This window comes from Mobula birostris, chromosome 19 (genome assembly GCF_030028105.1).
Source record: "Mobula birostris isolate sMobBir1 chromosome 19, sMobBir1.hap1, whole genome shotgun sequence".
Taxonomy (NCBI): domain Eukaryota; kingdom Metazoa; phylum Chordata; class Chondrichthyes; order Myliobatiformes; family Myliobatidae; genus Mobula; species Mobula birostris.
Window position 1 is genome coordinate 42,293,377 of NC_092388.1, and position 25,226 is coordinate 42,318,602.

Below are 25,226 nucleotides of genomic sequence, written 5' to 3' on the forward strand. Positions count from 1 at the left end.
TTTTGTCACTTTTTTCGAGCTCTGTGTCTGAAGATCGCAAAGACCTCGGGTCTTCAGGCCCACAGCGAAAGATTTTCCGGCCTCCCTGACGACACACGAGTCTCCTGCCATGACACCGACCCTCGATCGGCCCGTCTCCAGAGCTCTGAGATCTTAGGCTTCCGAACACAATCGAGTCTCTCAGGCCAAACCTTTGGCATGTCGAATAATGGCCAGTTATGGAACCCTGAGAATGGGTCCCATTCCCACAAAGAACCGAAGCCTGCATGTAACTCCAGGTCAGGGTCTTCAAAAGAACGCTGAAAGGGAAAAATAAAGTTATTAAAGATGGAAATAGAGCTGTTTCCGAAGATGCAAGCAAAGGAGTCGCTGTTAGGCACCATTATCCCTCCTAAGCTCTCTAAATTTACTCAGAAATTTGCAAAGGTTTGACATGCTATCTAAAACTTTGACAAGCCTCTATAGGTGTAGAGGAGAGTACACTGACTAGCTGCATCAAAGCCTGGTATGGAAACACCAATGCCCTTGAATGGAAAATCGTACTATAAGTTCTAGGTACAGCCCAGTCCATCATGGATAAAACCCTCCCACCATTAAAGACATCTACACTAAGCATTGTTGCATGAAAGCAGCATCCATCATCATGGACCCCCACCACCTAGGTCATGTTCCATCAGGAAGAAGGTACAGAAGCCTTAGATCTCACACCACCAGGTTCAGGAACAGTTATTACCCCTCAATCATCAGGATATAACTTCACTCAACTTCATTTGCACCATCACTGAACTGTTTGCACAACCTAATGGACTCACTTTCAAGGACTGTTCATCTCATATTCTCAATATTTATTGCTTATTAATTTATTATTACAAGTAGTATTTCCTTTTTTCTTTCTTCTTGTATTTGCACAGTTTGTTGCCATTTGCACAGTGGTTGTCCACCCTATTGGTATGGTCCTTCATTGATTCTATTATGGCTATTGGATTTATTGAGTATGCCTGCAAGAAAATCAATCTTTGATAAATTTATTATGGAAGTATATGTACTTTAATAATAAATTTACTTTGAAATTTGAACATTGAACCTCTCCAGTGTCATTTTCCACCAGTCCAATATCCACTCGTGCCTCTCCTTCACTCATTATATATCTAAAAATGCTTTTGGCATTCTCTTTGATATTATTGGCTATCTTGCCTTCATATTTCATTTTTTCTTTCCTTATGTTTTTTTTAGTTACCTTCTGTTGGTTTTTAAAAGCTTCTCAATCCTCTAACTTCCCAAACATGAGAAAAACTGTAGATGCCGGAAATCCAAGGCAACACACACAAAATGGTGGAGCAACTCAGCAGGTCAGGCTGCATCTATGGAAAGGAATAAACAGTCGACGTTTTAGACCACGTCCTGATAAAGGGTCTCAGCACAAAACCTCAACTGCTTACTCCTTTCCATAAATTCTACCTGACCTGCTGAGTTCCTCCAGCATTTTGTGTGTGTGGCCTGTAACTTCCCACAAATTTTTGCTATATTATATGCCCTCTGTTTTCCTTTTATGTTGTCTGACTTCCCTTGTTGCCTCAATATCCCTTTAGAATACTCCTTCATCTTTGGGATGTACCTATCCCGCACCTTCCAAATTGCTTGCAGAAACTCCAACCATTGCTGTTCTGTCATCATCCCTTCTAGTGTCCCCTTCCAATCAACTTTGGCCAGCTCCTCTCTCATGCCTCTCTAATTCCCTTTATTACTCCATAAAACTGATACATCTGATCTTAGGTTCTCCCTCTCGAATTGTGAGGTTTATTCTAACATACTTTGATCTCTGCCTCTGAAAGGTTTCTTTACCTGAAGTTCCCTAATCAAATCTGGTTCATTACACAATACCCAACCCTGCATTGTCTTCCACCCCCCCCCCCACCTTGTAGGCATCCTACAAATTCCCTCTTTTGATATCCAGCACCAACCTGATTTCCATGGTCCTGTATATTGAAATCCTCCACGATTATTGTAACATTGCCCTTATTACAGGCCTTTTCTACTTCATGTTGAAATTTATATCCCAAATTCTGGCTGCTGTTTGGAATTCTGTATATAACTCCCATCAGGGTCTTTTCACCCTTGCATTTTCTTAACTCTACCCACAAGGATTCTACATCATCTGATCACCTCTTTCTAAAGATTTAGTTTCACTTTTTACCAACAGTACCACCCCACTCCATCTGTCTACCTGTCTGTCTTTTCAATACAGGGTGTATCCTTAGATCTTTGAATCCCTGGATCTTAAGCTCCAAACTATGATATTTTTTCAGCTACATCTCAGTCATGCACACAACATTCAACTGCAGCTGCCAATCTCCAAATGTGTTACAAGATCATCTGTCTTATTCCATATACTGCATGCATTCAAATATAACAACTGCAGTCCTGTATTCATCACCTGTTTTTTTTATTTTCCCCCTATGTTACACTTCACGTCATCCCACTTAATGCAGTTTTGTCCTGCTGTATCATCTGCTTATCCTTCCTCACAATCTCACTACACACTGCATCAACTTTAATACCAACTGCCCCATCCTCAGCCTTGTCACTTTGGTTCCCATTCCTGTACCAACTTAGCTTAAACCCTCCCTAAGAGCTCTAGTAAACCTACTCACAAGGATATTTGCCCCCCTCAGGTTTAGGGGTAACCTGCCCTTGTTCTACGGATCATACCTTCCCCTGAAGAGATCACAATGATCCAGAAATTTGAAACCTTACTCCATGCATTACTTCCTCAGCCACTCATTCATCTGTACTGTCACTCTATTCCTGCCTTGACTAGCATGTGGTTCTGGGAGTACTCCAGAGATTATTACCTTGGAGATCCTGCTCTTCAACCTCATCCCTAGCTCCCTATAATCACTGCACAGGATGTCTTCTCACTTTCTACCTAGATCATTGGTGCCAATGTGCACCATGATCTCCGGCTGCTCACCCTCCCTTTTGAGAATCTTCTGCAGCTGCTCTGATACATCCTGGACTCTAGCACCTGGGAGGCAATACACCACTTTAGCTTCTCTTTCTTAGCCACAGAATCTGACATCCATCCTCCCAACAATTGGGTCTCCTATCACTTCCACTCTGCCTGACTTTACCTTTCCTATATAACTGTGGCATGTGAGTCTTCAACTACAGCATAGGCAGAAACAACAAGTATCAGATCAGCCATCTACTATGCACCTGGCCTGTTATTCGTTTCTATTGACTTAACTATAAGGTGCTCATCCAGATATCACAAAGTATGTATGTGCTGCTGTCCAATTCCAGGTCAGTGATTAAGCTGTTACAGTAAGCAAAAGTACTTAGGCAAAAATCTATCGTCTCTGGATACCACTGTGTCAGCTAATGAGTTGCAATTTACCATCCAAAGCATTGGAGATAGGGAAGATTCACTGAAAAAACATTGTAAACAGACAATCACAAAGCAAAGTTTACCCATAGAAGTAGGATAATACCATCAGCAAAACTCATTCAATGAAATTAGAATTGTTTCTAATTTTTAGAATTGCTTCTAATTATTATAGTCAGTGTTTAGCTTGTATATAGATGTTCCAAATAAGCAAAATTTCATTTTGGGAAAGCAGATTTGTATTTTATATATAAGTAATTAAGTAGAGTAAGTAGTGGTAATATTTTCATTGTGATTTTTCATAATTCTGAAAAATATAATTGATTTTAAATTAACTTAAGATTCTTTGAGGTGAAAAGTGAAACATAAATCCAAATTGATTCTTTCCTCTTTATTTTAAATGATCTAATTGAAGGAGCAGTTGTGTTTTATAATGAATGCAAATATGACACGGCTAAATTATCACTGAACTAAATCATTTCTCTGGTTTCTTCAGCACAAATAGTTTATTTTTGGTTGTTAATTTTTGTTCAACACAGTGTTATACACAGTAGCTTTGGGCATTAAATCACTAAGCAAAATATTTTTATAGTTGTTGGTTGGCAATTGCAAATGTTTTTTACACATAGTAGTTTCATCTCAATTTAAAGAGTTATTAGAAGAGAACAAAGGAATACCCAGAACATAATTTTTTTTTAAATGGGAATAAAAAACTGCAGATGCTGGAAATCTGAAATAAAAACAGAATACTCTGAAAACACTTTGCACATCAGGCAGTATCTGTGGAATGAAAAACAGAGTTATTAATTCAAGCCAAAGATTATTTTTCTGAACTCGTGAATAGTGTTCCTGTCAGTTCAATTCCATTAAAACATTTTTTCAGCTTCAAAGTGGGAGGTTTATAAGGTCAGTAAAATTCTGTCCTGTAACCTTGCACCCTCTACCCTGAATCAATCTATACCTCCTCTTCAAAGTGTCCAATCGGTAAGAATCACTCAACCATGTGTACCTCACATCACTCAAAACTCCCAAGGTAAATTGTAATTTCCTTGCTCTTTCTCTGACTCTCAGCATGCAAACAGCACACAACTTGCCTCTGCCCCATGTTCTCCAGCACTGATTGCTAGACTTCGGGTCATTGCCATACATCATTTCTACTAAAGAGTTGCACTGTATTTTTCGACAACCATAAAACAGGTGATTTGAAAAAAAATAGTCTTTAAAAAGAAAAATAAGGGAAAACATGAAAGTAAATGAGAAAAATCAGAATGATTAGAATGATGAACATTTTATTTTTTATTTTATGTTTCACTAATATGATCGTAGTCATATCCACAAAGTTATGTTGTATGGATGCTGCCTCGTTGGCCATTGTCATTCTCAGTTCTCTACGCATTGGAAAAGAAAATTATCTATGATGTAGAATAGTGGTCGCCAACCCGTCGATCGCGATCGACCAGTTGATCTTTGAGACTTTCCAGTAGATCCCCAAAAAAATCAAAATAAATACACAATACTGTTGTAATGTGAGCATTATAAAAATAAGTAATACTAATTAGGATAGTGGTAATATAGCAATGCTTTCACTACAAAGCTGTTTGTAAATAGAGATTGTTTCCGGGTTGCAGGGTTTTAGTTCCGTTCTTTCTGCCTAGTTCGCATGTGTGTAGCTCCCCCGCCATGCATCGCGGTTTCAGCGTAGCTTGCGCTGCATCAAAGTGACCAATGAGATTAGATAAGAGCAATGGTCCCCAACCTCCGGGCCGTGGACCAATACCGATCTGCGAAGAATGCAGGGGTGCAGCAGTAGTCGGAATGCAGCCAGCACATCTTTAAGAAAAAAGCCAAAATAAACAAGCTAATTAATTAGGTGCCGTCCGGCACGTAAATGTCGGCCCAGATCAGAGGCGATTACCGATTTTGTTGGTGACCACTAGTGTAGAATGTAATGGTTAATACAATTCCACCTAAATTTTAACAGCCAATGTCATGCCAGGGGCCAAGAATTTTTCTTGATCCATCTAAGGGTTAATTTCATTGCATCTAAATCCTGAAACGTTGAGCCCAACGGCATTGCAAGTACCTTCACCAGAAGGACTGCAGCAGTTGAGAAAACTACTCACCACCTCTTTCACAAAGACACTTAGGAGTGAACAATAAAATAAATGTAGTAATATCCAAAGATAAATTTAAAAATTAAATAAGTCATATTTATTTCAAAGCAGGGACATGCAGATAGATTGCAAGGAAAACTGTGCAGATAAATGTTATTATCTGCTTTTCACCCTTCACAGTCTGTAGTGAGCTCTTTGGGTCTCTGCAGGGAGCCAGAGAGCATTGGGCTCTAATGTTTTTAGAGCACCTGAACTGGTTAATTGTTGTTTAACGACAGTCAATATTCATTTAGAGTTCTTGTGCTTTTCTCAAGTGACTTGCTCTTTATAATGCAGCCTTCTGGTGCTTTCTGTATAAATTTGTTAAGTTTATTTTGATAGGCTCGGGGATTCTGTGTTACTTGTATTATTTAAATTGATACCCAATTAGCATTAATCGCGGGGCCTTAGTTCTGAGAATGTTACATCTCGCAGTGTCACTTAACCGAGCCACTGATATTCTGTTGGAATCCTTATGAATAAACTCTGCTTGCCGTCTCTACATCAGAGTCTGTTTTTTCTGCACACTTGGATTCCTACATTGCCAGTGCACATCATGATGCAGTATTTTTTCTGTATCAGTAATGCTATTTAAGGTATAAAGTCGCTGTTAAGCTCCCCGTTTAAATAATCCTGATAGTATCTAATTAAAGGTTGTGTTTTTCTTGTTTGGAGCGTGAACATATAAAAAGTATGATATGTGCAAAGTGAAGATTATACGCTACCAAGTTTCAAAAGGAATCCTTGAGTTCATCTCAGTGTGCAAAACCTTCTGAGGCTTTAGGCAAAATCACAGATGTGTCTCAGAGAGCCCACATTGATAGGCCACTTCAAAGACACTTCATTGATTCTGAGAAAGGCTTCCATTGTAACTTGAACATTTACAGTCCATTTTCTTTTAACGTTAACCTTTAAACATTTCCAGATTGTCTAACACTGCAGACACAACTATTATCACAAGTTTTACTGGCGCAAATCTTTGGGAGAGTGATATGTATGTAAATCAGCCCATAAAAGTGAGAGTAACAACAATCTTTGTTTTACCTTTCTAACTGAATTCTATTGTGCTTTTGCTGAATGCTGAACTGAAAGTTTAAATATTTTTCCCAGGTTCTGTTGAGGATTACTGTGATTCCATTGATAACTTCCACATTGTTATAGGATTAAATACCAATTTTTTAAATCAAATCAGACTTGTCCATTTTATGTCTTTTTCATCATTACAGGCCACATTATTGAGAGCAGCAACAAGAAGAGTTGCAGTTGACCTGATGTCTCTACTTCTTGCCCTTCGAAGCTTTAATCTAACCTTAGAAGATCACAAATTGCAGGCCACTCACTTTACAACTACAATATCTTTTTACAGAACTATTTGAAAAAGTGATTGCAAGGGAATTGGGTCAAACGTCATTTGCTGTAGGTTAGATATTTGCTCCTTCTTTACCTACATATTTTGAAAGCAGTGAAAGAACTACAAGGAAAATAAAAACATGTGCAAAGCCAGTGGGCATTAAAATGCAATGACATTATCTGCCAAGTATTTAGCGCTATTAAATAATACATTTGACAGACTTCTATTTGAATGTCCCTGAATTCTCAGCACCAGAAACCGGTGGTACAAAATAATCAACTTTTTAAAAAATAAGCACGCAAATTTTAAATATTGTTCCTTTTTACATTACATCATCCAGTTTATTATTAGCATCCAATTTCCCCCAGTGGAAACAGACCTGGATCCTATAATATTTTAACCCTGTACTGAAGTAGTGGAGCCATCTTTTCATGGAGATCCTTTGGCAGCGGTAAAGGATCAGCTTTCAAGGGGACAGGCAGTAGGGTGTTTTGTGGCAGAAGGCAGGTGAATGGGATTGTTTGTCAGGGGTAGTAGGATTTAGGTTTAAGACTGTGGTACAGTTATGTGCAGCCTAGGGTGTTGCAGTGGTGGGGGTAGTGATGACAGATTGCTGAGTGGAAATAACCTTGATATATGAGGATGGGGGTGGTTGCCTCTCTGGTTGCAAGGTAGTCTCATTAAATAGTGGGTGTGATGGTAATGCTATTGGGCAGATTGGCTCAGAGGTTGAAATGCAGGATCAATAGTTGTGGGGTGTCGGTAACTGGGGGTTTGTGGAGTACAGTGGGAGTATGAGTACATTCAGTGACTGAATCAGGGTCAGGTATAATAACACTGGCATGTCATGAAACGTTATGCGGCAGTAGTACAATGCAATATATAACAAAAACTAAATTTTAGGAAGTATGTATATTAATAAGTTAAATTAAATAAGTAGTACAAAAAAAAAAGTAGTGAGTTAGTGTTCGTGAGTTTAATGTCCATTCAGAAATCTGATGGCAGAGGGGAAGATGCTATTAATGATTTGTTGAGTGTCTTCCGTCAGGCTCCTGTACCTCCTCCCTGATGGTAGCAATGAGAAGAGGGCATGTCCTGGATGAATAGAACCCTTAATAATGGATGCTGCCTTTTGAGGCATCGCTCCTTCAAGATGTCCTGAATGCTGGTGAGGCTAGTACCCATGATTGAACCGACTTGAGTTCACAACTTTATGCAGCTTATTTCAATTCTGTGCAATGCCACCCTCCCACACCAGATGATGATACAGCAGTTAGAAAGCTCTCTCCACAGTACATCTATAGAAATTTGCGAGTGTCTTTGGTGACATACCAAATCTCCTCAACTCCTAATGAAATATAGCTGCTATCGTGCCTTCTTTGTAACTGCATATCTCTGAGGATATGTTGTGCCCAGGATAGATTCTCAGAGATATTGACACCCAGGAACTGGAAATTGCTCACCCTTTCCACTTCTGATCCCTCAATGAGGACTGATATATGTTCCCTTGTCTTACACCTTCTGAAGTCCACAATCAATTCTTTGGCGTTACTGATGTTGAGTGTAAGATTGTTGGTGGAGCACCACTCAACCAGCTGATCTATCTTGCTCCTGTACACCTTCTCGTCACCATCTGAAGTTCTGCCAACAATAGTTGTGTCACCAGCAAATTTACTGTATATATGGCATTTGAGTTGTACTTAGCCATACAGTCATGGGTGTAGAGAGAATAGAGCAGTGGGTTAAGCACACATCCTTAAGGTGCACCAGAGTTGATTATCAGTGAGTTGGAGATGTTATTTCTGATCCACATAGACTGTGGTCATCAGGTGAGAAAATCAAGAATCTAGTTGCAGAGGGAAGTACAGAGGCTCAGGTTCTGGAGCTTTTTGATCAGAACTGTAGGAATGATCCTATTAAACGCTGAGCTGTAGTCAATAAGCAGCAGCCTGACGTAAATATTCGTATTGTCCAGGTGATCCAAGACTGTTTGAAGAGCCAATCAGATCACATCCACTGTAGACTTGTTGTGGCAAATGGCAGTAGGTCCAAGTACATGCTTAGACAGGAGCTGATTCTGTCCATAATCAACCTGTCAAAGCACTTCATTATCATGGATCTGAGTGCTACTAGACGATAGTCATTAAGGCAGCTTACCCTGCCCTTCTTAGGTCCTAGTATGATTGTTGCCCTTTTGAAGCAAGTGGGAACTTCCGAATGTAGCAATGATAAATTGAAAAAGTATTTGAACACGCCTGCCAGTTGGTTGCACCGGTTTTCAGAGCCCTACTAGGGATACTACCAAGGCCTGACACCGTGCAAAGGCTCACCCTTGTGAAAGATCTTTTGATGTTGCCTCCAAGACAGAAATCACAGGGTCACTGGATGCTACAGGCATCCTTATAGTTGTGTTTTTATTCTCCCTTTCAAACCTTGCATAGAAGGCATTAAGCTCATCTGGGAGTGAAGCATCACTGCTATTCAGGATGTTAGGTTTCACTTTGTAGGAAGTAATGGGATGCAAACCCTGCCAGAGTTGACTTGCATTCGATTCCACCTCTAACCTCATTTGGAATTGGGTTGTTTTTTTTTGCTCTTGAGATAGCCCTCTGTAAGTCATACCTGGCCTTCTTGTATAGTCCTGGATCACCAGACTTCAATGCCACAGACCTAGCCATCAACAGATTACAAATCTCCTGGTTCATTCTTGTCTTTTGATTCAGATATGTATGGTATGCTCTTGTACACATACACTCATCCACATAGGTTTTAATGAAGTCACTGACAATGGTGTTATATTCATTCAGACTTGAAGATGAATCCCTGAAAACTGCCCAGTCCATCAACTCAAAGAAGTCCTGTAAACACTCTTCCATCTCCCTTTTTCATACTTTCTTGGTCCTCTCTATTGGTGCTGCAGCTTCAGTCTCTGCCTAAACTCAGGGAGTAGAAGTCAAGCCAGGTGATCATACTTTTCAAAGTGTGGTTGTGGGATGGTACGGCAAGCATTCTTGATGGTAGTAAAGTATGTTGGCTCTACAGCTTCCAAAAGTGATATGTTGGTGATAATTATTTAGGGGCTTTTTCAAGCTGGCTTGGTCAGAATCCTCAAAAATGATGACAAAGGCATCAGGTTTCATGCCTATTGATTACGTCACCTATTTATCTGGAGCCTGTTTTACACGGGCCTGAGGTGGAATGTACACACTACCAAGATAATGCCTGAAATCTCTTGTGGCAGATGAAATGGATGACACTTAATCGCTAGATGTTCCAGGTTGTGTGAGCAGGACTGGGAGAGAACCACCATGTGCTGAATGTTCACCACGAGAAGTTAATCATAAAGCATACGCCACCTCCTCTGCCTTTGAATGATTCAGCTGTCCTATCTTGGCAGTGAATCGTGAAGCCAGTAAGCTGTATTGCTGTATCAGGAATGGTAGGTGATAGCCAAGTGTCCATGAAACAAGAAACAACAGACTCTGATGTCTTTCTGGCGTGGCATCTTGTTCTGAAGTCTTTGATTTTATTTTCCAGAGACTATATATTTGCTAGCAGAATAGACAGTAGTGGAAGTCGAAACCCTCTTCTCTTCAAACAAATTTTACTTTACCTTACTTTATTTTATTGTTGCCAAACAATTGATAGGAGAGCGTACAATCATCACAGCGATATTTGATTCTGTGATTCATGCTCCCTGGAGTACAAAATGATAGTAAATATAATAAAAACTTAAATATAAATCATAAATAGAAAATAGAAAAGGGAAAACGTATAGTGCAAAAAAACCGAGAGGCAGGTCTAGATATTTGGAGGGTACGGCCCAGATCCGGGTCAGGATCTGTTCAGCAGTCTTATCACAGTTGGAAAGAAGCTGTTCCCAAATCTGGCTGTATGAGTCTTCAAGTTCCTGAGCCTTCTCCCGGAGGGAAGAGGGACGAAAAGTGTGTTGGCTGGGTGGGTCGTGTCCTTGATTATCCTGGCAGCACTGCTTCAACAGCGTGCAGTGTAAAGTGAATCCAAGGACGGAAGATTGGTTTGTGTGGTGTGCTGGGCTGTGTTCACGATCTTCTGCAGCTTCTTCCGGTCTTGGACAGGACAACTTCCATACCAGGTTATGATGCACCCTAGAAGAATGCTTTCTACAGTGCAACTATAAAAATTAGTGAGGGTTTTAGGGGACAGGCCAAATTTCTTTAGCTTTCTCAGGAAGTAAAGGTGCTGGTGGGCCTTCTTGGCAGTGGACTCTGCTTGGTTGGACCAAGTCAGGTCATTTGTGATATTGACCCCGAGGAACTTAAAGCTTTTAACCTGTTCCACCTGCACACCACCGATGTAGATGGGGTCGTGCGGTCCGCTACTCCTTCTGAAGTCAACAACCAATTCCTTCGTCTTGCTGATGTTGAGGGATAGGTTATTGTCTTCACACCATGCCACCAGGTTCTTAATTTCCTCTCTGTACTCAAGCTCATTATTACATGAGATACAGCCTACAATTTTTAATTTAGCACAGCATTCTCTCTTCTATCTACTGTCTTAATGGGGAACCATACTTGTGACCGGAGACTGCCATCTGAGATTCATCGACTCTGATTAGCGATAAATTTTTTCAACTGGTGGCTATATTCATACAAGCAAATTGCCTGGATAGCTGATCAGTGGATGGAGGTTGGCTGGGGCAAGAATGGGGCTGATTCTGGACAAGCTGGGGAACCCCAAAGGAGAATCAAATGAGTCATTACCTGAATAAAATTCCTAATGTCAGACTGTTTCTGCTTAGACAGGATCCAAACATTTTGAATGCCCACCTCTGCAGATGAGGCTAGCAGATGGTATAGGCATGCATTTGTGTGTGTAAAAATGACAGAACTGATGTCCATTGCAAGTTACTTGAACATTTTGCACTTTAGTGTATTTGATGCACAAGGGACTTAGAATGAAAATCCTATTTCACAACATTTTGCAAGAAGTCTCAGACTTTCAATGCTCATTCAGTTTCACTGAAGCTGGTCAAGAAACATGCAACAATATTGTCCTGCCGAAGGGTCTCAGCCTGAAACATCGACTGTACTTTTTTTCCATAGATGCTGCCTGGCCTGCTGAGTTCCTCCAGCATTTTGTGTGTGTTGATTCTATTTCCAGCATCTGCTGATTTTCCCTTGTTTGTTTTTCAAAAAGATTGTTTCATGTGGTCCAATGTGTATGCTTCTGTAGCGAAAAAGTAATGATATAGAATTATTTTTTGTTTATGATGTTTCCTCCGTGACTCCTCCACTATTTCAGTGTTTTACACAGCATTGCAAGATTTGGAGTTTCCCGCATGGAAAATTCCAGCTATAAAGCATCAAGACACAGTGACAAGCCCTAAAAATATATATCTTAAACCTACGCTTTGGTGATTCACCCTCTCCTCTTAATGCACAGATCAAGAAGTTAGCCCAGAAGAACTGTTTTTACTTTGAATGCAAGCTCATCAGTTCTACAGAAACTTTATGACATCAATGAAGAAAGTTTTGATATTTGTGCGCTGTGTAAAAAATTAAATTATTTATGTTTTTGTTTTTTTAAATAGGCTTTCATGATTTTTCATTTTTTCTTGCATTTTTACAGTTACTGAATGCTTGTAAATTAATATAATTCAAAACATTGAGAAAACCATGTAAGGCTTGAACAGATGGGAAAACCAATAACATGGCTTTGCCATCTGTCAAAGATTTTCAGCCATTTTGTGGACAGAGTTTCTGACCTAAGTAGGTCACACCTTGTTGCTAATCAGGGTCTTGCAATTAAGGATTCAGACTTAATTCTAACCCACCCAGGGAAATGTGCAACAAATGAGCACATGGCAAAAATCTCAATCCATATTATTGTGAAATGAACTCCAACAGGAAATGTCTTGAGAAGTGGCGATGTATGACTGACCTAATTCGGGTACTGAAGACTGTGTAGTGCAACAGATTCTGTAACTGTGGAATAACAACAGAGAATGCCCAGAATACTCAGCAGGTCAGGCACAATCTTTAAGAGAGAAACTTTTTGGATCAATGACCTTTCATCATGATGAGAAATGTTAGAAATAAGTTGTTTGGCCACCCTCTGTATCTATGGTAGTAGTCAGGATACCTTTACAATGTCATATTTGTCTTGAGATCAAAATAAAATTTGTGGTAGTCAACTCATCAATGTTATGTTAGTATATTAGTGATAATGTCTAATCGGGTTATCATCTTCCAAAGTTCTGTAAATTCTGAATTGTTTTGCTGGATTGGAGGGGAACAAATGTGACCCATTATTTAAGGGAATAAAGGAGAAAAAACAAGAAGTTATTGACTTGTTAGCTTAATGTCAATGGTAGAAAGGTACCTGAACATTTAATTAATAATGTAATATTGAAAATAATAATAGGATTAAATTGACCCAATATTGGTATATTGCAGGAAAGTCATGTTTGACTAATCTTCTGGAACTCTTTGAGGATAGATAGAGGAGAATCCATATTTAGACTTTGAGAAGGCATTTTTGATCAGCAGGTCAAAAGCACATGGAAGTGGGTGTTATATACCAACATAGACTGAGAATTAGCTGTTCTTCAGAAAGAAAGAATGAGAATGAATGGGCTATCCTCAGTTTGCTAAGCTGTTACTTGCAGGTGTTAAGGTTTGGTCAGTACTGGAGCAGCAACTTTTCATAGTCAATGTCAATGATTTGATAAATGTGACTAGGTGTCATATTTCCATGTTAATGATAGTAAACTAGTTGAGTTTGTAAGCACTGAGGGAGGTATAAAGAGGCTTTGAAGAGATTTGGACAAGCTGAATGAGTGGGTGACAGCCAGAAAATAACATGGAACAAAGTGAGGGTTATTCATTTTGGGGTACATAACAGACAAAGTGTGGGCATGTGGCCAAGTGGTTAAGGTATTGGACTAGCTACCTGAAGGTCATGAGTTCGAGCCCCAGCCGAGGGAACATGTTGTGTCCTTGAGCAAGGCACTTAATCACACATTGCTCTGCGACGACACTGGTGCCAAGCTGTATGGGTCCTAACGCCCTTCCTTTTGACAACATTGGTGTCGTGGACAGAGGAGACTTGCAGCATGGGCAACTGCTAGTCTTCCCTACAACCTTGCCGAGGCCTGCGCCCTAGAGAGTGAAGACTTTCCGGGCGCAGATCCATGGTCCCGCAAGACTAACGGATGCCTTTTTTTTTAACAGATAAACAGAGTATGTGTTAAATGCTGAGAGGTTGAACAATGTTGATAGTAATGGGACTTAGATGTAGTTTTACACAAGCCACTAAAGTTGCTAGAGGCCAACTTGCAAGTGCATAAGGAAATAAAGAGGACGAAAGGTATGTTAACCTTTATTATTAGATGATTTGAAAATTTGACTGAAGAAGTCTTATTGCAATTGTGAAGGTTTTTGGGAACACTGCACTTGCAGTATCATGCAACACACATAAAAGTTGCTGGTGAACGCAGCAGGCTAGGCAGCATCTCTAGGAAGAGGTACAGTCGACATTTTGGGCCGAGACCCATTGTCAGGACTAACTGAAAGAAGAGCTAGTAAGAGATTTGAAAGTGGGAGGGGGAGGGGGAGATCCGAAATGATAGGAGAAGACAGGAGGGGGAGGGATGGAGCCAAGAGCTGGACAGTTGATTGGCAAAAGGGATATGAGAGGTTCATGGGACAGGAGGCCTAGGGAGAAAGAAAAGGAGGAGGGGAGGAAACCCAGAGGATGGGCAAGGGTATAGTGAGAGGAACAGAGGAAGAAAAAGGAGAGAAAGAAAAAGAATGTGTATATATAAATAAATAAATAACGGATGGGGTACGAGGGGGAGGTGGAGCATTAGCAGAAGTTTGAGAAGTCAATATTCATGCCATCAGTTGGAGGCTGCCCAGACGGAATATAAGGTGTTGTTCCTCCAACCTGAGTGTGGCTTCATCTTTACAGTAGAGGAGGCTGTGAATAGACATATCAGAATGGGAATAGGACGTGGAATTAAAATGTGTGGTCATTGGGAGATCCGGCTTTCTCTGGCGGATAGAACGTAGGTGTTCAGCGAAACGATCTCCCAGTCTACGTCGGGTCTCGCCAATATATAGACGGCTGCATCAGGAGCACCGGATGCAGTATATCACCCCAGCCAACTCACAGGTGAAGTGTCGCCTCACCTGGAAGGACTGTCTGGGGCCCTGAATGGTAGTGAGGGAGGAAGTTGAAGGGCATGTGTAGCACTTGTTCCGCTTACAAGGATAAGTGCCAGGAGGGAGATCGGTGAGGAGGAATGGGGGGGACGAACGGACAAGGGAGTCGCATAGGGAGCGATCCCTGCGGAAAGCCGGGGGGGGGCGGGGTAGGGAAGGATGTGCTTAGTGGTGGGATCCTGTTGGAGGTGGCGGAAGTTACGGAGAATTATACTTCATACTTTTATACTTTATTGTCGCCAAACAATTGATACTAGAACATATAATCATCACAACGAAATTTGATTCTGTGCTTCCCGCTCCCTGGATTACAAATATTAAATATTAAATACAAAAAATATTAAAAATAGTAAAAAATTAGTAAATATTAAAAATTTAAATTATAAATCATAAATAGAAAAATGGGAAGTAAGGTAGTGCAAAAAAACCGAGAGGCAGGACCAGATATTTGGAGGGTATGGCCCAGATCCAGGTCAGGATCCATTCAGCAGTCACAGTTGGAAAGAAACTGTTCCCAAATCTGGCCGTATGAGTCTTCAATCTCTTGAGCCTTCTCCCAGAGGGAAGAAGGACAAAAAGTGTGTTGGCTGGGTGGGTCGTGTCCTTGATTATCCTGGCAGCACTGCTCCGACAGCGTGCAGTGTAAAGTGAGTCCAAGGACAGAAGATTGGTTTGTGTGATGTTATATGTTGTACCCAGAGGCTGGTGGGGTGGTAGGTCAGGACAAGGGGAACCCTATTCCTATTGGGGTGGCGGAAGGGTGGAGTGAGAGCAGATGTGCATGAAATGGGGGAGATGCGTTTGAGAGCAGAGTTGATGGTGGAGGAAGGGAAGCCCCTTTCTTTAAAAAAAAAGGAGGACATCTCCTTCGTCCTGGAATGAAAAGCCTCTTCCTGAGAGCAGATGCGGAGGTCTTATGTGCTGCTATTGTGAGTCCCGTTTCCCCTTCCCCCACCACCACTCTGCAACCCCGTCTCCCTCAGATCCCACCATCAGCTCCTGGGCCCTCAGAGGCTCCATCTTCCTCTTACCCCAACCATCCTCTCTCCACTGACACCAACATCCCTCCCCCCTTTGATCCCAGCTCTCAAGACTCCAGCCTTGAACTCCAGGCCGCGTCTTCATGTGCTGCTATTGTGACTCCCGTCTCCCCTTCCCCCACCACCACTCTGCAACCCCGTCTCCCTCACATTCCATCAGCTACTCCTGGGCCCTCGGAGGTTCCTTCTTCCTCTCACCCCAACCCTCCCCTCTCCACTGACACCACCAGCCTCCCTCCCCCTCACCCCTCTAATCCCAGCTCTCATCTGTGCCAGGTCTTTACCATCCTCTCCAAGCTTCAACTGTCTGAGGCAGAACGCTCTGTCCTCAGTAAGGGCCTCACCTTTGTCCCCCTTCGCCCACACCTCAGCGAGTTCCGCGTTCGCCATGACGCTGAGCTCTTCTTCCGCCGGCTCCGTCTTCGAGCCTACTTCTTCGGCAAGAACTCTCCCACCCCCACCGATGACCTTTTCTCCCGTCTTCAACCCTCCTCCTCTTCATGGATACCCTGCTCTGGTCTTCTGCCTGCTCTGGATCTTTTTATTGCTAACTACCGACGGGACATCAACCGTCTCGACTTCACTGTACCTTGTTCCCATTCCAAGCTCACTCCTTCCGAACGCTCTGCTCTCTATTCCCTCCACACTAATCCTAACCTTACTATAAGGGAGGTGCTGTTGTAGTCTGGCGCACTGACCTCTACCTTGCTGAGGCACAGCGACAACTCACAGATACCTCCTCTTATTTACCCCTCGATCATGACCCCACTAAGAAGCACCAGGCCATTGTCTCCCACACCATCACCGACTTTATCCGCTCAGGGGATCTCCCATCCACTGCTACCAACCTTATAGTTCCCACACCCAGCAATTCCCGTTTCTACCTCCTACCCAAGATCCACAAACCTGCCTGTCCAGGTAGACCCATTGTCTCAGCTTGCTTCTGCCCCACCGAACTCATTTCTGCATACCTCAACACTGTTTTATCCCCCCCGTTCAATCCCTTCCTACCTATATTCGTGACACTTCTCACGCTCTGAAACTTTTCGATGATTTTAAGTTCCCTGGCCCCCACCACTTTATTTTCAGCATGGATGTCCAGTCCCTATATACTTCCATCCCCCATCAGGAAGGTTTCAAAGCTCTCCGCTTCTTTTTGGATTCCAGACCTAACCAGTTCCCCTCTACCACCACTCTGCTCCATCTCGCGGAATTAGTCCTTACTCTTAATAATTTCTCCTTTGGCTCCTCCCACTTCCTCCAAACTAAAGGTGTAGCCATGGGCACCCATATGGGTCCCAGCTATACCTGCCTTTTTGTTGGGTTTGTGGAACAATCTATGTTCCAAACCTATTCTGGTATCTGTCCCCCACTTTCCCTTCGCTACATCGACGACTGCATTGGTGCTGCTTCCTGCACGCATGCTGAGCTCGTTGACTTCATTAACTTTGCCTCCAACTTTCACCCTGTCCTCAAGTTTACCTGGTCCATTTCCGACACCTCCCCCCCCTTTCTAGATCTTTCTGTCTCTATTTCTGGAGACAGCTTATCTACTGATGTTCACTATAAGCCTACTGACTCTCACAGCTATCTGGACTATCCCCCTTCTCACCCTGTCTCTTGCAAAAATGCCATCCCCTTCTCGCAATTCCTCCGTCTCCGCTGCATCTGCTCTCAGGATGAGGCTTTTCATTCCAGGACAAAGGAGATGTCCTCCTTTTTTAAAGAAAGGGGCTTCCCTTCCTCCACCATCAACTCTGTTTTCAAACGCATCTCCCCCATTTCACGCACATCTGCTCTTACTCCATCCTCCCGCCACCCCACTAGGAATAGGGTTCCCCTTGTCCTCACCTACCACCCCACCAGCCTCCGGGTCCAACATATAATTCTCCGTAACTTCCGCCACCTCCAACAGGATCCCACCACTAAGCAATTCTTTCCCTCCCCTCCCCGCTTTCCGCAGGGATCGCTTCCTACACGACTCCCTTGTCCGTTTGTCCCCCCCATCCCTCCCCACCGATCTCCCTCCTGGCACTTATCCTTGTAAGCGGAACAAGTGCTACACATGCCCTTACACTTCCTCCCTCACTACCATTCAGGGCCCCAGACAGTCCTTCCAGGTGAGGCGACACTTCATCTGTGAGTTGGCTGGGGTGATATACTGCGTCTGGTGCTCCCGATGTGGCCTTCTATACATTGGCGAGACCTGACGCAGACTGGGAGATCGTTTCACTGAACACCTACGCTCTGTCCGCCAGAGAAAGCAGGATCTCCCAGTGGCCACACATTTTAATTCCACGTCCCATTCTCATTCTGATATGTCTATCCATGGCCTCCTCTACTGTAAAGATAAAGCCACACTCAGTTTGGAGGAACAACACCTTATATTCTGTCTGGGCAGTCTCCAACCTGATGGCATGAACATTGACTTCTCAAACTCCTGCTAATGTCCCGCCTCCCCCTCGTACTCCATCCGTTATTTATTTATATACACACATTCTTTTTCTTTCTCTCCTTTTTCTTCCTCTGTCCCTCTCACTATACCCCTTGCCCATCCTTTGGGCTTCCCCCCTCCCCCTTTTCTTTCTCCCTAGGCCTCCTGTCCCATGATCCTCTCATATCCCTTTTGCCAATCACCTGTCCAGCTCTTGGCTCCACCCTCCCCCTCCTGTCTTCTTCTATCATTTCGGATCTCCCCCTCCCCCTCCCACTTTCAAATCTCTTACTAGCTCTTCTTTCAGTTAGTTCTGACAAAGGGTCTCGGCCCGAAACATCAACTGTACGTCTTCCTAGAGATGCTGCCTGACCTGCTGCGTTCACCAGCAACTTTTATGTGTGTTGCTTGAAATTCCAGCATCTGCAGATTTCCTCGTACTTGCAGTATCATGTATAGTTCTGGTTTCCTAACTTGCCATAGAGAGGGAATTCAGCAAAGATTAACTAGACTGGTTCCAGGAATGGCACATTTACTACATGAGAAATTGAGTAGACATATTTGTCGGGATTTAGATGAATGAAAGAACATTTCATCAAAACACGCAAAATTCGGAACGTGCTTAAGAGGCTAACTGCAAGGTGGATACTTTTCCTGGCTGAAGTTTCAGGGATCAGGAGGCCCAGTTCCAAAATAAGGCTAGGCAATTTCAGACTGTCGTAAGGACAAATGGTGAAACTCTGGAATTCTTTAACATGCAGGCCTGTGGAAATTCTATCATTGTATTCATTTGAAACACATTATCAATAGATTTCCATAGGGTTATGAAGATGGTGAGGTGGAAGATCAACCATGATGTTGATGCGTAGTGGTGCCAGCTCAAAGGTTTAGATGGCCTCGTCTTGTTCATATTGTGTGTGTTCTTATACGCCAAATATGCAAAGTGTTTCAAATTGTGAAATTCAGTTTTGATGAAGTCATTGGAACCAAACTTCCAAAGTATACATCTGTGCCAGTACCAAACTGCATATTTAACTTGCTTCATTTCCTTTCATATTTCCTTCTGCCATAGAAGGAAGACCTTTATCCCAAGAATTCCAAGTAATCTCTTATAATAATATTATCAATCCCTTTCCCAATTAATTTCCCTACAACAAGTTCTAGCAACATGCCCCCCCCACACACACTGATCTGCTTGCAGTTCTTAAAGGACACAATGGAAGAAGCTTCCTACCTTGGAGTAATTTCCAGTAGCTAAAAACATACTAACCCACATGTCTTCAAGATGTAGTGGGAAGAGGGAGAACCTGTAAGAAGTGCACATAGTCAAAGAGAGCATGTGCAGTTTCCATGTTGATGGCACGGTGGTCAGGATTGAATCCTTATCACTAGAGCTGTGAGGTAGTCAGAAGCTATTATAACAGACTAAAACATCACACCAGCACTACTTTCAAAACTCCCAGAAAGACCACAGTCTTTAATGGTGAAGTTTAAAAATTGGACCTCTCAGTTGGGTTTGCCTGCATAATGTTCTGTCTGTCTCAATTTGTACTGTTATATGGATCTGATGCAAGGTCTTGAAGCTGCTAACAGTTGGTCATGCACTTACTTGTTGTATAGAACTCCTGCAGTGATGGGAAAAGGGAGGGAGAGTGTCCCTAATGCTTCGATAGGATCTAGTTATAGCTGGTGGAGAGCAGTGTTCACAGAAGGCATGTTCTTTGTTGGAAGGGGTCCACAGAAACCAACCAGTGTTACAACCACACATTTCTGGCAGGAGATTGCCTGACAGGTGCCTGTAAAGAATAATATGACACACATGTGGTTTAGCCTTTAGCCCTTTGGGAAAGCCTGCATTGCTTTGAGTTACTGACCAGCAGTGTTTTTTGTCAGAAAAGGTCATTTTATTTATTTAGAGATACACCACAGAACAGGTCCTTCCGGCCCAAATGAACTGCATTGCTCAGCAACCCACCTATTTAACACTAGCTTAATCACAGGACAATTTACAATGACTAGTTAACCGGTACATATTTGGACTGTGGGAAGAAACAGCTGCACCCAGAGGAAATACACACGGTTATGAGGCAAACATACAAACTCCTTAAAGACAGCATTTGATTTGAACTCCAAAATCTGCTGCCCCAAGCTGTATAATATTGTGTTAACTGCTATGCTACCGTGGCACCCCTTAAAACTGCCCATAATGTAAGGATACTTAAATAGCGGATTGTCATGTACTGTATAAGCCCATTGGCTTTTCAGGCAAAGGTAAATGATGTAGCTCTTTCATTTATTCTGTGCATTCTGTGGGTCCTTCTCCTGGTACAACATTAAGTAAATCCTTCAATTAAGTTCCGGTACCCCTGTAAATTGTCACTGGCTGTAAGTGTTATATAGCTTGTGTGAATAATTGATGATTTCCTCTCGCTTTAAAATACAGATCCTTCAAATTGTGAAAATGAATTCATTGAATTAAAAGTGTGGACACTGTTTCAGATAAAATGCCCTTTACCATGAAAATAAAACTAATAGTTTTTATGTCATTAAACTCAAAAGGTGAGAGCATAAAAATGTTACTTCAGTAGATCAGCCAGTTGAGTAACACCTTCAAACTAGGTATGTTTGTAATTTTGGTAAAAACAGAAAATGTTTTAAAAACTCTGCAGATCAGGTCAGATTTCTAGCATCTGCAGTTTTAAAAAAATGTTTTATGTTGATGATTGGAATGGCCAATAACATTAACAGATATGCTCCGAATTCTGTAATATATGCTGCCTGCAATCCTTTCCAGTAACAGCAAATTTATTCCACAATTAAAAATACATAATTGAGCAACTGAAAATAACTGTTTGTCCTCTTTCCATGCACTTCGCCTACACATAGTAGGTGTATCGTTCAATTCATTTAGATAACAGCATGATACTACTCCTACGTAATATTAAAACCTGTGTTACCACATCACCATATCGCTTTGTTCAACTTCTCAATGTGCTGAGGATTAAAATGTCAAACATTCTGTTGATTAATACTCCAAACCCTTAATTTTACTCTTTTTGACTTTTTAGTAAACATTGGTAATATCTCTTAAGTGATGAACCTTCAAAAAATATTCTTCACAATCTGGTTTTTGAAAGCAAATATGCTTAATTAAGAGCATTAATTGAATAGAAATTCAATTAAGAGCAAATAATTGAATAGAAGGTCAGGAATTCTGGTAGCTGATTCCATCATACTAATCCTCTCTTCAAATACTGCATGAATCCAGTCCCGATTTACAGCACCATTTTGAACAAAAATATGCAAGGGCAGTCTCACCATATTCTTCTCTGCCAAATGAGGTCTGGACCAAGGAATTCCCAAATTTTTATCTTCAGCACTTTATTGAAATTCATTAGTGTTTGCATAATATTGACATACTGGCTCTGAGTTAGAAGATTGTAAATTTAAGCCATTTCATAAAGACTCAAGTACACAATTTGATCTGGTACTGGAAGTTCACTTCACCATGATAACCAGACTAGTTTTTCTTTATCAATAAATCTCAAAAGATAAGGTACATTTAATATTTGCTGTGTTTCCACAATGTTTTGCTTAATAAGTGCTTCCTCATTTCTACCTAAAACAACTCTAATTTTAATTAATAAAGCAGTAATAATGCATTTGAATGATGTTGCTGCAATAAATGATTCTTGTCACGGTGTATTCAAAAATAATTGCCACCAATTAACTGATAATTATTCTGATCTAAATCAAGTTGGTATAATGACTAGATTGAATAAATCTTAACAGGAGGGATGGTTGTGAAATATTTCTTGATAGAATGCCTAGAGTACTGATGGAGAATTAAGATGTCATTGTACTATTACAGAAATTCTATTGGCAAGTATTTATCTGAATGGCAGAGAAATTAAACTACTGGTTGAATATCCTGCGATCTATTGTTTTATCAATACAAGGACCAGCCAGTGATTGCCTTCTGTTGTAATCAAGAATGAGCAATTAAAGCGCCAAAATGTAGTGGCTGCATTTACGGTCAAATTCTAATATTGACAAGGTAGCCTCTCACTATTTAATTTGTTGTTTGAAAAGGACCTAAATTAATCTAAAGCAAAAAACTCTGGAAATGTTCAGTAGGTCAGTCGGCATCTGCAGAGGGGAAGTTTATAATTGACATTCCTCCAATGGAATTTATTGAGCCCTTGAGGAAAGGCCAGGATGGAAGTCAATGATACCGTGTATTTTAAGACAATGTGTTAATACGATTAAAAAAAATTGGCTTGAAGCATAGCAATAGGGGATGGAAGCATGAAAAACCCAACTCAGGAATATGACACAAGGAAATCTCAAAGTTTTGCTGCCTGTTAGGTTAATAAGCTATTTAAATTATTCCTAGCTCAAATGGCTGGTGTACGAATCAGGTGGATATTAATGGACATGTGAGAGAGAAAAGGGTGCAAGGAAGTAAGTAGGGGAGTGGAACTGCTCTGATAGTTGGCATAGAATCAATGAGCCAAGTGGCTTCCTTCTACATCAGAAGGAAATAAGGAACTTATTCTGCATATGCCTCCAGTCCTGGTGAGTGTTTCCAACAGTATGTTTTCATTTCCCGAAAGTCATTGTATTTCTTAATTAAAATCGTATTTCTATGAGTTTCACTCATTCAATTCTTTTGAAGTTCTGTTTTATTCTGTTACACCAGTAGGCGTTGAAGGCATTTATTCCTCGATCATTGAAAGATGTGCTTAAAGCAGAATGAGATTGACAGAAGTTTGATTTTCTAGATCGAGCTTACAACCAGGGAGCACACCTGATGATTTAACTTATTCATACAAGTTTCCATTTTTCATACACTGAAAATCAGAGGTTACTTTTATGTAGCAACATTTATCAGTAAGTATGGAAGTGTATTGCTCTGAGTCACAGTTAGGATTAATATAGGGTTATTATAAAAGCTACACTATTATATGTTGTAACTTGAAGATTATTGTAACCCCATAAGATTCCAAAGCAGACGGTTTAACTATTACTATGTTAGACAACTGGAGACTAAATATTTTTGAAATTACTTACTTATTTCTTTTTTTATTGATTTCAATTTTCACTTTTGTTTCTTGTTCACTTAGATCTATATTCTTCAGAATGCTTGTGAACAGAGATTTTAATTAGTTCTGTTCACCTTCCTTCAAAGGGCAGAATTACTCATAGAATAAGAAACTCAACACATGCTTTTTCCCAGAACTGGGGGTGAGATTTGGGTATTGGGGTGGAAAATTAGAGGTTTAACTCACATATACAAGGGATTCTGCAGATACTGGAGTTCCTTCAGTATTTTTGTGTTTTGTTACTAGAGGTTTAGCTGCTGGCTTTTCTAAGAATGTTAAGCTAGAACAATTTCCAATGTAACAGTGTAATAGAATAATTATTAAATCACTTGTTCATCTTTTGTGGCATTGTAATGTCTAATGACTTCTTCAGGTAGGAATGAACTTGTCTAAGTTTGCAATCGTAATTAAATGCCAATGTTTAGGAAATGCAGTTGAGTCTTATTTTAAAATTAGGCTACAAGTTTTTTATAAATTGGCAAGAAGGTTGTGTTTGCCGTTGTGACCACTTCTATCAAGAGAAGCCCACTTAAGTGCTTCTAACAGCTATCCATAGTGGAAAAAGTTGGCAGAAGTGTAACCAGACATAAAATTTAATATTAATAAAAGATATACAATCTTAAGAGTCAACAATGTGATCATCTGAGGAAGCTGTATTGAATAGTTCTGAATCTGTCTGTAAAATTTACAGTAATGTATACTGAATGGGGACAGCAGCCAGAGAACTGGAAATGAATACCAATGAATTGATCCACTTGACCCGAAACAGGAGTGTGTGGGCCACAGCAGTCAAAGCTCAAACTGGACATGGCACCTGATGATGATGATAATGATGATGATACTGAAATTGTTTAAAATACAAATGCAATGGGCGCAGTTTCTGGTTTTAAAATACATTGAACGAGTTCAATAATTGTCCAGTCAGGTACATTGATAACAGTTCATCCAGTATTTTGTGTATGGTGCAAAAAAAAGTACAATACTTGATTTTAGGTGAGTGAAAATAGGAATTATAAGAAAATTGAAAAGTAACTTGTAATTCCAATCTCTCCTACCTTCAGCAGGTTAATAGTGCATTAAAACAAGGTTGCAATAATAGCTTGAATATTGGACTCAGGAGATAAGAAGGGAACATCTAATCTTTGAAAGTGCACTACTTATCGGGAAGAGTGCAGATTCATTATCTCTTTTTCTCTTCTTATAGACACTGTCTGACATGCTAAGTATTTCTTGCATTTTCTGTTTTTATTTCAGATATTTAGTATCTGCAGGTGTTTATATTTTGATAGATTTCATGACCGAGTTACCAATGCAGATATAAACTTCCATATTTGTAGCTTTTGGGACTTCCAAAACTTTTCGATGAGAATTGAAAGCTTTCTATTTTCACTTAATGAAAGGGGAACAAATTTTATTCCTGATGTACATACAACCAAAATATAGAATAGGAGAAAATTTTAAATGAATCTGAATCTTCATTTGTATAAGAAATAAATGTAGGTATCAGTTTAAAAAGTCTCACAGTGCTCCAAAATTATTACAGCTTGAGCC

General features: G+C 40.8%; 1 protein-coding gene across 1 annotated transcript in view; it reads left to right on the forward strand.

Annotated features, from left to right (window-relative positions):
- Positions 1–25,226, forward strand: part of LOC140212348 (genetic suppressor element 1-like) — a 184,242-nt gene that overhangs the window by 19,768 nt on the left and 139,248 nt on the right. The gene's annotated exons all lie outside the window — the stretch shown is intronic.